The sequence below is a fragment of the Pempheris klunzingeri genome, chromosome 6 (genome assembly GCF_042242105.1).
Source record: "Pempheris klunzingeri isolate RE-2024b chromosome 6, fPemKlu1.hap1, whole genome shotgun sequence".
Taxonomy (NCBI): domain Eukaryota; kingdom Metazoa; phylum Chordata; class Actinopteri; order Acropomatiformes; family Pempheridae; genus Pempheris; species Pempheris klunzingeri.
In genome coordinates this window covers 29,003,881-29,016,380 of record NC_092017.1, presented here as the reverse complement: position 1 = coordinate 29,016,380, position 12,500 = coordinate 29,003,881, and the positions used below count along the sequence as shown (strand labels likewise).

Genomic DNA, 12,500 nt, shown 5'->3' with positions numbered 1-12,500 from the left:
AGAGTGTGTGAGAGTGTGAGAGTGTGAGTGAGTGTGTGAGAGAGTGTGAGAGTGTGAGTGTGTGAGAGTGTGTGAGAGTGTGAGAGTGTGTGTGTGTGTGTGTGTGAGAGAGTGTGAGAGAGTGTGAGAGTGTGAGTGTGTGAGAGTGTGTGAGAGTGTGAGAGTGTGTGAGAGTGTGAGTGAGTGTGTGAGAGTGTGAGAGTGTGTGAGAGTGTGAGTGAGTGTGAGAGTGTGTGAGTGTGAGTGTGTGAGAGTGTGAGAGAGTGTGAGTGAGTGTGAGAGTGTGTGTGTGTGTGTGTGAGAGAGTGTGAGAGAGTGTGAGAGTGGAGTGTGAGTAGTGTTAGAGCTGAGATTGTAGAGTCTAGAGTCGTGAGAGTGTGAGAGAGTGTGAGAGTGTAGTGAGTGTGAGCGTGTGAGAGCTAGTGTGAGAGTGCTGTGATAGAGTGTCGAGAGAGTAGTGAGAGTGAGGAGTGAGTGTCGAGAGAGCTGTGTAGAGTCGTGAGAGTGTGAGAGAGTGTGAGAGTGGTGAGAGTGTCTTGAGCTTAGTCGAGAGTGATGGAGTGTGAGCTGTGAGTGTGAGAGTGTGTGTGCGAGTGAAGTATCATCTCGATATCTCTATAGATGTGAGAGTGTGAGAGAGTGTGAGAGTGTGTGAGAGTGTGAGAGTGTGATCGAGTCTGAGATCAGAGTGTGTCGTGTGATGAGTGTGTGAGTGTGTGTGTGTGTGTGAGTGTGTGTGATGTGTAGTGTGAGTGTGAGTGTGGTTGTGAGTGTGTGAGTGTGTGAGTGAGTGTCTGTGTGAGTGTCGAGAGTGTGGTGAGTGTGTGAGAGTGAGTCGTGAGTGAGTGAGTGAGTGAGTGTGTCGAGAGTGACGTAGTGAGTGTGTGTGTGAGTGTGTGAGTGTGAGAGTGTGTGAGTGAGTGTGAGTGTGTGTGTGAGTGTGAGTGAGTGTAGTGAGTGAGTTGTCGTGCTGAGCTACGTGAGTGTGTGAGTGTGTGAGTGGTGAGTGATAGTGTAGTGAGTGAGTGTGAGAGTGATTTCGTGATAGTGTGAGTGTGTGAGGTGTGAGTGAGAGAGTGAGTGAAGTGACGTGAGTGCTATAGAGCTGAGTGTGTGAGTGAGTGAGTGTGTGAGTGAGTGTGTGAGTGAGTGAGTGAGTGTGTAGAGTGTGAGTGAGTGTGTGAGTGAGTGTGTGAGTGGTGAGTTGTGTGAGTGAGTGAGTGTGAGTGTGTGAGGTGTGAGCTTGTGTAGTGAGTGAGTGTTGTGAGTGTGTGAGTGAGTGAGTGTAGTGAGTGTGTGAGTGGTGAGTGTGTGGAGAGTGAGGCGAGTGAGTGAGTGCTGTGTGAGTGTGTGAGTGTGTGAGTGTGTGTCGTGAGTGAGTGTTTTGAGAGTGTGTTTGTGAGGTGTGTGAGTGTGTGAGAGTGAGTGTGTGAGTGTGTGAGTGAGTGAGTGAGTGGTGTAGAGCTGTGCTAGTGAGTGAGTGGTGTGTGAGTGTGTGAGTGTGTGAGCGATCGTGAGTGAGTGAGTGAGTGTGTGAGTGAGTGTGATGAGTGAGTGAGTGATCGTAGTGAGTGTGTGAGTGTGTGAGTGAGTGTGTGAGTGTCGAGAGTGATATCTGATGTGAGTGTGTGTGTGAGTGTGTGAGTGAGTTGTGTGAGTGTGTGGTGTGTGAGTGAGTGTGTGAGTGTGTGAGTGAGTGTGTGAGTGTGAGAGTGTGTGAGTGAGTGTGTGAGTGTGTGAGTGTGTGTGTGAGTGTGTGAGTGAGTGTGTGAGTGTGTGAGTGTGTGTGTGTGTGTGTGTGTGTGTGTGTGTGTGTGTGTGTGAGAGAGTGTGTGAGTGAGTGTGTGAGTGTGAGAGTGTGTGAGTGTGTGAGAGAGTGTGAGAGTACTGGACCAGTTCCAACACTTTTACTACCTTCCAGTCACTCACACACCAGGATGTGGACAGAGAGGATCATGGGTAGAAACAGGAGTTCTTTTAACTTTCATCCTGGTAGGATAACTGTTAGCACGGTGACAGAAACAGCTGCTGACTCGTAGCCTAGCAAATCTGCAGATTTGAGAGTTTTACAGAAATTTGTCAGAACTCTGGACAGGACTCCTCCTCTTCCTCCTCCTCCTCCTGTTCCTCCTCCTCTTCGTCCTCCTCCTCCTGTTCCTCCTCCTGTTCCTCCTCCTCTTCCTCCTCCTCCTCCTCCTCCTGTTCCTCCTCCTCTTCGTCCTCCTCCTCCTCTTCCTCCTCCTCCTCCTCTTCCTCTTCCTGTTCCTGTTCCTCCTCCTCTTCCTCCTCCTCCTCCTCCTCCTGTTCCTCCTCCTCCTCCTGTTCCTCCTCCTCTTCCTCCTCCTCTTCCTCTTCCTCCTCCTCTTCCTGTTCCTCCTCCTGTTCCTCTTCCTCTTCCTCTTCCTGTTCCTGTTCCTGTTCCTCCTCCTCTTCCTCTTCCTCTTCCTCCTCCTGTTCCTCCTCCTCTTCCTCTTCCTGTTCCTCCTCCTCTTCCTCCTCCTCTTCCTCTTCCTCTTCCTCTTCCTCCTCCTCTTCCTCCTCCTCCTCCTCCTGTTCCTCCTCCTCCTCCTGTTCCTCCTCCTCTTCCTCCTCCTCTTCCTCTTCCTCCTCCTCTTCCTGTTCCTCCTCCTGTTCCTCTTCCTCTTCCTGTTCCTGTTCCTGTTCCTGTTCCTCCTCCTCTTCCTCTTCCTCTTCCTCCTCCTGTTCCTCCTCCTCTTCCTCTTCCTGTTCCTCCTCCTCTTCCTCCTCCTCTTCCTCTTCCTCTTCCTCCTCCTCTTCCTCTTCCTCCTCCTCTTCCTGTTCCTCCTCCTGTTCCTCTTCCTCTTCCTGTTCCTGTTCCTGTTCCTGTTCCTCCTCCTCTTCCTCTTCCTCTTCCTCCTCCTGTTCCTCCTCCTCTTCCTCTTCCTGTTCCTCCTCCTCTTCCTCCTCCTCTTCCTCTTCCTCTTCCTCTTCCTCCTCCTCTTCCTCCTCCTCTTCCTCTCTCCCTCTATTTTCCAGATTTAGTCAAAATGGCGGTGGAGGATTTGGTGCCCGGCTGCCTCATGTATCAGATTTTCCTGCAGAAAGTGAAGCACCCCCCCCCCCACGCCTCGGCAGCCCCGTCACGCCCCGCCTCCTCCGCCCAATCAGGATGGACATCCACTTCCTGTTGGATTAAGGCGGCGGAGCGGCGGACGTATCGGAGCGTTAAATCCTGTGTGAGAGTTTATCAAACAGAGACGAGTCGTGATGTTCGTGACCTGATCAGAAACAGGAAGCAGTCACAGCCAATCGGCACGCGGCTCGTTTTCTGAATGAGGGAACAGAGAGGTCAGAGGTCAGGTGATCTGTAGCTGCAGTAAAAGTTTCAAAGAATAATCTGACATCAGTGCTTCTGGTTATTGATCCTTGCTGATACTTTAATCTGGAATAATCCATCATCGTCTCTTATTGTGAAAGAGACGTCTGGAAATCAGAGGAAACGACTTGTTTCACCGTCTGGAAGATTCAATCATTTTATCACCATTCAGGTTAGCACAGGGCTAACGGGAGGTTAGGACAGGGCTAACGGGAGGACAGGGCTAACGGGAGGAACGGGAGGTTAGGACAGGGCTAACGGGAGGACAGGGCTAACGGGAGGTTAGGACAGGGCTAACGGGAGGTTAGCACAGGGCTAACGGGAGGTTAGGACAGGGCTAACGGGAGGTTAGCACAGGGCTAACGGGAGGTTAGGACAGGGCTAACGGGAGGTTAGGACAGGGCTAACGGGAGGTTAGCACAGGGCTAACGGGAGGTTAGGACAGGGCTAACGGGAAGTTAGCACAGGGCTAACGGGAGGTTAGGACAGGGCTAACGGGAGGTTAGCACAGGGCTAACGGGAGGACAGGGCTAACGGGAAGTTAGCACAGGGCTAACGGGAGGTTAGGACAGGGCTAACGGGAGGTTAGCACAGGGCTAACGGGAGGTTAGCACAGGGCTAACGGGAGGACAGGGCTAATGGGAGGTTAGGACAGGGCTAACGGGAGGTTAGCACAGGGCTAACGGGAGGTTAGCAACAGCAGACCGGCAGATCGATCAGAGGACGGCGTTTGTTTCTACGTGTTGGTTGTTGTACAGTGAGGTCATAGAGAGGTCAGTCTGAGGTCACAGTGAGGTCATAGAGAGGTCATAGAGAGGTCAGTCTGAGGTCACAGTGAGGTCACAGTGAGGTCATAGGGAGGTCAGTCTGACATCACAGTGAGGTCGGTGTTCTCCCCTTCGCTCTGCCTGACAGGCTCAGCAGCTCCTTTGGAGCGATGTGGAGGAATCGCTGCAGCTGATTGGCCGGTCAGAGGGCCAGACCACAACAACAGTGGCTCCTGTCCAACCAGGACGCGGTGCTGGGAGCGAGCGGCTGCCGTCCCGCCGGCGTCCTCGTGTCTCCTGGCAGGATTTGTCTGAAATATTAATGAGCATCCAGATTAGCAGAACTCCCAGCAGCCACTGGGGCCGTGTAATCCAGGCCGTGTCGCGGTGCTGATAAGAGCGGGCGGAGGTCTGCCACGGCCCCCCCCACGCTGTCGATAGGTCAAAGAACAGGAAGTGATTTTATGAGACTCTATGGGTCTGTTCACACACACACCAGGGGATGTTTTTGTGTCCCTGAATGCATCGCAGCATCCTCCTCCTCCTCCTCCTCTTCATCCTCCTCCTCCTCCTCATCCTCATCCTCATCCTCCTCCTCCTCATCCTCCTCCTCCTCTTCGTCCTCCTCCTCCTCTTCGTCCTCCTCCTCATCCTCCTCCTCCTCTTCGTCCTCCTCCTCCTCCTCATCCTCCTCCTCCTCTTCCTCCTCTTCGTCCTCCACCTCCTCCTCCTCATCCCCCTCCTCCTCTTCGTCCTGCTGCAGTGTTCGTCTGTTTCTGAGGAGGTAAATTGTTACCCGACGTTCATAAGTGACTGATTCCTTCAGGTCTCATTGAGCCCCCCCCCCCTCAGTGCCCCCCCCCCCCAGGACGTCTGGTAAATAATTGAAACCAAACAGGAAGTGACGTGTCTGCTGTCCTGGGGGGTCCTGGAGCGTCTGGGGAAGTTTGTGGGGAACGTCTGTGATTTTCTTCTTCAGGTGTTTGTGCTGCGCTCTGATTGGCCGGTTAAATGAAACCTGGAATCTGACCTTGTTTTTCATGTCGTGTTTCGTTCGGTGGTCGTGGAAATTCATCTTTGTAGTCTGGAAAGTCATGGAGAAGTCTTGGAGTTTGGACGGGGGGGGTTTGGCGTCGCCAAGGAGGCCGGTCGGTGACTTCCTCTCAAACCAGAGTGGGCGTTCGTCCCTCTAGAGGATCTTTGGGAGGAAGGCCTCCGTCCTCTCAGGGAATTCTGGGAATGATGGCAGCTATTGTCCACGGCGGCGTGTGATTGGTGGAGCGTGTCGGCCGCTGACAGCCGGGACAAAAGGGTGTGGGGGTGCGGAGGGGGGTGGTTGACCAAGCAGAACTAATCCACCCCCCCGACCCTCCGGACCCGCCCCGTACCCCCCCGATGGTCCAGAGCTCTGAGCTCCGGCCGACTGATGATTTGATGCGTTTGTTTTTCTCTCTAAATAACATTTTAAAACCAGAACTATTTTCAGGTTCAGAACCAAACGAGCAGAAACACGCTGGAACGAACTTCTTCTGTCTCATTTCATTGTTTTAATGTTTCCTGGAATTGTTGCAGCATTTATTTCTAAAAACGATGAAAATGTGCAAATATTTCAACAAAATGTGTTTTTTTAAAGATTTGGATTTGAAGTGAATTATATTATGAGCCAGTAATAATAGACTGATAGTATTATATATTAATGAAGTATTAATATTAGATTCAAATAATTACGGCGTCACGCCAGAAAAAAACCTTCCGTCATTTAAAAAAACATCTTTACATTTATTTTATTTTTCAAAGAAAATAAATATGAAATTTAATCTTCTAAAATCTAGAAAATATTTTAAGGAGGTTAAATCTTAAAAATTAAATGTAATGTATAACCGTGTGTGTGTGTGTGTGTGTGTGTGTGTGTGTGTGAGCTCACAGTAAATGTTTCTTTAATCGTCACACTTTTATTTTCCTTTTCATGTGATTTTATTTTGAAATGTTGCGTCGTGTCCTAAATGTAATAATTTAATGTTTCAGTTTAATTAAGAGGAAATAAAATTAAACATCAAATCTAAAATATTCCCAGAACTTGAATTGAATCAGTTTATTAAGGATTATTCTCATTATTGGCCGCTCTGCTTGTTTGTTACATCCAATAATAATATAATAAGAATAATTAATCACCACGGCGACGACAAGCAGCAATTTTTATGGTTTTTTATTTTTAGATTTCACAAACTGAATTTGGTGCTTTTAAAAAATCGGCTAAACGAAACGAGGACTTAAAAACAGACGGCGAGTCGGTCCTGACCATGCCGCCCCCCCCCCCCCCCCCCCCCCCGAACTGTCCCGCCGAGCTGAAAGCAAACAGACTCTGTGAGCTGCTGCGACCTCCGACCTCTGGGACTGAAGTCAGTCTGTGGTTGGTGTCGCTGAGCACATAAAGTGTAAAAACACAGAAATCCAGAACAGAGTCTGGGGGGGTGGGGGGGGCACATCGCCACTCCTAAAATAAGGCGCCGGTTTGCACGCGCTCAGTCGGCCTGTGCAGAGCCACGAGGCCTCAGGTTTCACTCCAGAGGGCAACAAATCAAACACTGTTGACCTCTGACCTTTAACTACCCCCCCCACCCACCATCAGCAGACAGTGGAGCCTCCAGTCGGCACATTTAGATTAAACTTTATTTAAACTTTATTTTTTTTTGCGTCGACACTGAAAAGTTCACATGTCGAAAAATCCCCCCCTCGTGTCGGCACTAACGCCCTCCGTAGAAACCAGAAACCTCCTGGTCACAAACCACATGGACGTCCTCCAACAGCTACTACAGCTCCGGCTGAAAGCTCCACAACTACTGAGTAAGAGGACGTTGAGGGCAAAAACCCAAAAGGTTCAGTCTGGCAGGTTGTTTCAGAGGAATGAAACCGTTACAGTTATTTATAATATAATATAAGATAATATCAAATAATATATAATATAATATAATATAATATAATATAATATAATATAATATAATATGATATAATATAATATAATATAATATAATATAATATAATGTGATATAATATAATGTGATATAATATAATATAATATAATATAATATAATATAATGTGATATAATATAATATGATATAATATAATATAATATGATATAATATAATATAATATAATATAATATAATATGATATAATATAATATGATATAATATAATATAATATGATATGATATAATATAAGATAACATCAAATAATATAATATCAAATAATATGATATAATATAATATGAGATAAGATAATATATAATATAATATATAATATAATATATAATATAATATATAATATAATATAAGATAACATAAGATAATAGTTTAATGGACAGAAACACAAACAGGATCAGAGTGTTATTCTAAGTGTGTGACAGCATCATGGAAAGGATCCCTACAGAGAAAGGATCCCTACAGAGAGAGACCTGGAAGATCCTTTTGGTTTAACCACAAACAGCACACACACCAGACTACATTCACTAAAACAGGGATTTTAGAGCTGCTGCTCCATCAGTCAGAGTTACTACAGAGTGTAACAGGAGGACGACAGTAAAATGCAGTCTGGTGTGTTTGAAGTGATATTTGTACTGATCAGTCATTAAAACAGGATCCACCTTTAACACCGGACGATAAGTTGCCTCTAAACGGGTCAGAGGTCAGATGATGTTCTGCTTCAGCAGGAATATTTCTGTTTGCACTTTTAATATTTTCTGATATTTATTAGTGATGAAACAGTTATTTAGGAAGCAGTGCATTATGGGTTAAGCGGGCCGTGGGTTCTGGTTGAATCGTCCTTTAATGAGACATGTGTGGAGGTGAACTCTGAGCTCGATGGCCGCGGTCAGGCCAGCGTGTTCCTCTTTGTTTCATAGACAGTAATGTGAGTGTGTGTTTCCAGAGGGGTCACAGCCACCAGACTCCATTCTCAAAAACAGCTATTTTACCTGACAGAACACACACACCTGTTTTACTGGGAAATAATAGCATATAATAACGGTCGCAGCCTCAGTTTATCACATTTAAGGATTTCAGGATCATCTGTAGGTGGAAGCAGCTTCAGCATCAGTGTCACACAGGATGCGTTCAGGTACAGCACCGAACATATCCCACATCAAATGAACAAAATGAGTTTATTCTCCTAACTTGTGCGACACCCCCACACTGCTGTTTTAAGAGATGAAGACACGATGGTTGTAAAACCAGAACTTATCTCTTGAAGTCAGAGTCTCAGTCTGACGTAAGTGTTTGAGTGTTGGAGGTAAAATCGCTGTTTTTTTCAATGGAGTCTGGTGGCTCTGAGGTTGGTTTTTAACTTTTACACCTTCAGAAACAAATGAAAATTAATACTCCAGATATTCACTGTAGTCGTTCTTCCTCCTTCGGTGCGTTCTTTGAAGTGGTCATGTGGAAACAACATGGCGGCTGCAGAGGAAACGTGTTGTGTTTCGGCTCTGCTGCTTTCATTCATGCTGATAAACTGAACCGTCGCTCTGCGGCAACAAGCGAACACATCACATGACTTCTGTCCTGTCCGCCATGTTTCTGCTTCAGTTTGGACGTTTCTAGATTTGTATTTTTATTTCTTCTCAGTTTTATCTCCTTGTTCTTCGATCCTGCGTTCATGTCTTCCCAGAATTTTTCTGATTATTCCGACACCACCTGAATGCACCGTATCTGTAGGATTCAGACTGGGGGGCTCTCAGTGGGAACAGTGTGTCCTCTCAGTAACCGTCCTCCCTCTGTCCACCCCAGCCCATTGATTGGTCACGGCCATGCTGCTGACCCCCCCCCCCCTCCCCGCCGCCTTTCTGGGGCAGGTGGGTGAGAATCAAACAGGAGCAGTTGGGCCGTCCTGCTGGTCGATGTCCTCCACTTCCTGTTTGGACTCGGTGCTAAATCTTCCCCAAATGGACGAGTGTGTAATCTCCATTAAGTTACCCAGCAGCCCCCCCTCCCACACACCCCCATATTTAGTGAGCAGCAGGACTGATGGATGAAACCTGAGCTGCTGTCTCTCTGCACACAGCTGGTACCATGAACAAGTCTGATCTTCTGCATGTTTCTGCAGCAGCTGATCCTCCAAGACTCCAAAGCTCTCCTTAGTATGATGTGTCTGCATGTGTCCATCCTCCAGTTTGTATATGTGGAAAAAGTGTTTCAAACCACAGACAGACGTTATTTTGCTCTCTGCACACACACCAGACTCCATTCACAAAAACAGTCATTTTAGCTCACAGAACACAGGAGCTGTGGGGAAAGACCGGCTGTTTGTGGTTAAACCAAAAGGATCTTCCAGGTCTCTCTCTGTAGGGATCCTTTCCATGATGCTGTCACACACTTAGAATAACACTCTGAGCCTGTCAGTGGATCAAACAAGCTCTTTTAGTGGACCTACTGTGATCAGGTGCAGTTGTCCCAAAGGATCACGTTGCAGCCATTGCAGCCCGTTTGGTGTCTGCTGGCTGAGGTGATCTACTGGACCAGTTCCAACACTTTTACTACCTACCAGTCACTCACACACCAGGATGTGGACAGAGAGGATCATGGGTAGAAACAGGGGAGTGGCCCTTTAACCTCCCTCCTGCTCGTCCGTCTTCACCTTTGACCTCCAGTGAGTCGTCACCATGTTTAGGTGAACTGAAACGAACTGTAGCGTCTGTGCACCTGTTCAGGCTCCTCCCCCTCAGCAGGTGGCCCGTCTTAATTAGCAGGACGATCATTAATGTTCAGGCTCGATAAAGGACAGCCGTGGCCTCTCAGGACCCCCGCTCGGCCCCCATGTAAACTCAGACACCCCCCCACTGTCTCCTCATGTTTGTACTGACAGACTGGAGCCTTTGTCCAGGCGGAGGGACTGTTTGGGTCTGTTCAGGTTCAGCTGGTTCTGGATCAGGACCGATTACCATCAGGTCTGAGGATTAATCAGTACTCGTCAGGTTTGGGGGGGTTTGAGCTGAAACACCGGACACACCTGACAGACTGAGCCCTCTGTCTGCTATACTTTATATTTTAGGTCCCCTTAAACAGGAGCATGCTAACATGCTAACATGCTATGCTGTGTGTGTGTGTGTGTGTGTGTGTGTGTGTGTGTGTGTGTGTGTGTGTGTGTGTGTGATCTACTTGTATCAGTAACTTTCTGTTTGATTCATTTAGAAAAAATGAGAAACAGAAAAAAGCTGATCTGCAGCCACAGAGGTCACACTGTGTGTGTGTGTGTGTCTGTGTGTGTGTGTCTGTGTGTGTGTGTGTGTGTGTGTGTGTGTGTGTGTGTGTGTGTGTGTGTGTGTGTCAGCACATCGATGGACTGTGACAGGTGGAGAGGTGCATCATGGGAGAGGAGGCCATGCTCCAAAAATCAGTCCTGACAGACACACACACACACACCATGCTCTCCCTTTGATTGACAGCTCTGGTAGTTCCACTCTTGGTCGCCCCGGCGACCACGTCCCGCTCCGTTAGTCCGTCTCAATTGGCCGGAGCTGCCTGCCAATCAAACACACAGGCCATGTCCCCGCCCCCCTGGGACCTGCAGCCAAACACATCACTTCCTCCTCCTCTTCATCAGCTGACTGCCCCTCTGCATCACTGTTCAGCGTTCCCACGGCGATGACCACAAGGAGCCGATTGGTGCTGATGTGGACGAGTGAACACAAACAAACTGAGAGGAAGGAAGGAAGGAAGGAAAGAGGGAAGGAAGGAGGGAGGGAGGGAGGGAGGGAAGGAAGGAAGGAGAAGAACAGAACAGAAGAGGAGGATGAATGAAAAGATGAATCCTCTGCAGTTTCTCTCTGATGAGTCGATGACAAACTTGTTGAAGGTCACCGACATCACTGTTTGCCCCCCCCAGTTTAACCTGCCCCCCCCCCCCCCCCCCCCCCAGTTTAACCTGCCCCCCCCCACCTGACAAGCTTTGAAGTGCTAACGAGACGCCTCCTCGCTCGCCCTGCTCACACTGACAGAGAGAGAGTCTGACCACACTGCTGCATTCATCACAGCCACAACCACAGGGGGGAGGACACACTCTCACACTCTCACACTCACACTTACACACTCTCTCACTCTCACACTCTCTCACACTCACACACACTCTCACACACTCACACACTCTCACACTCTCACACACTCTCACTCTCACACACTCTCACACTCACACTTACACACTCTCTCACTCTCACACTCTCTCACACTCACACACACTCTCACACTCTCACACACTCTCACACTCACACTTACACACTCTCTCACTCTCACACTCTCTCACACTCACACACACTCTCACACTCACACACACTCTCACACTCTCACACACTCTCACACTCACACACTCTCACACTCTCACACACTCTCACACTCACACTTACACACTCTCTCACTCTCTCACTCTCACACTCTCTCACACTCTCTCACACTCTCACACTCTCACACACTCACACACTCTCACACTCTCACACTCTCACACACTCTCACACTCACACACACTCACACACTCTCACACACTCTCACACTCACACACTCTCACACTCTCACACACTCTCACACTCACACTTACACACTCTCTCACTCTCACACACTCTCACACTCTCACACACTCTCACACTCACACACACTCTCACACTCTCACACACTCTCACACTCACACACTCTCACACTCTCACACTCACACTTACACACTCTCTCACTCTCTCACTCTCACACTCTCTCACACTCTCTCACACTCTCACACTCTCTCACACTCTCACACTCTCACACACTCTCACACACTCTCACACTCACACACTCACACTCTCTCACACTCTCACACACTCTCACACTCTCACACACTCTCACACTCACACTTACACACTCTCTCACTCTCACACTCTCACACTCTCTCACACTCTCACACACTCTCACACTCACACACTCTCACACACACACACACACACTCACTCACACACTCTCACACTCTCACACTCTCACACTCACACACTCTCACACACTCTCACACTCTCACACACTCTCACACTCACACTTACACACTCTCTCACTCTCACACTCTCACACTCTCACACTCTCACACACTCTCACACTCACACTTACACACTCTCTCACTCTCACACTCTCTCACACTCTCACACTCACACTTACACACTCTCTCACACTCACACACTCACACTAACACACTCTCACACTCACACACTCTCACACTCACACACTCACACACTCTCTCACTCTCACACACTCTCACACTCACACTCTCACACACTCTCACACTCTCTCACACTCTCACACACACTCACACTTACACACTCTCTCACTCTCACACTCTCACACTCTCACACTCTCTCACACTCTCACACACTCTCACACTCACACTTACACACTCTC

The 12,500-nt window shown here is 48.3% G+C and overlaps 1 protein-coding gene across 1 annotated transcript in view; it reads left to right on the top strand.

Annotated features, from left to right (window-relative positions):
- The window catches only part of LOC139203045 (ephrin-A2), a 43,483-nt gene that overhangs the window by 21,831 nt on the left and 9,152 nt on the right, over positions 1 to 12,500 (top strand). The window lies entirely within an intron of this gene.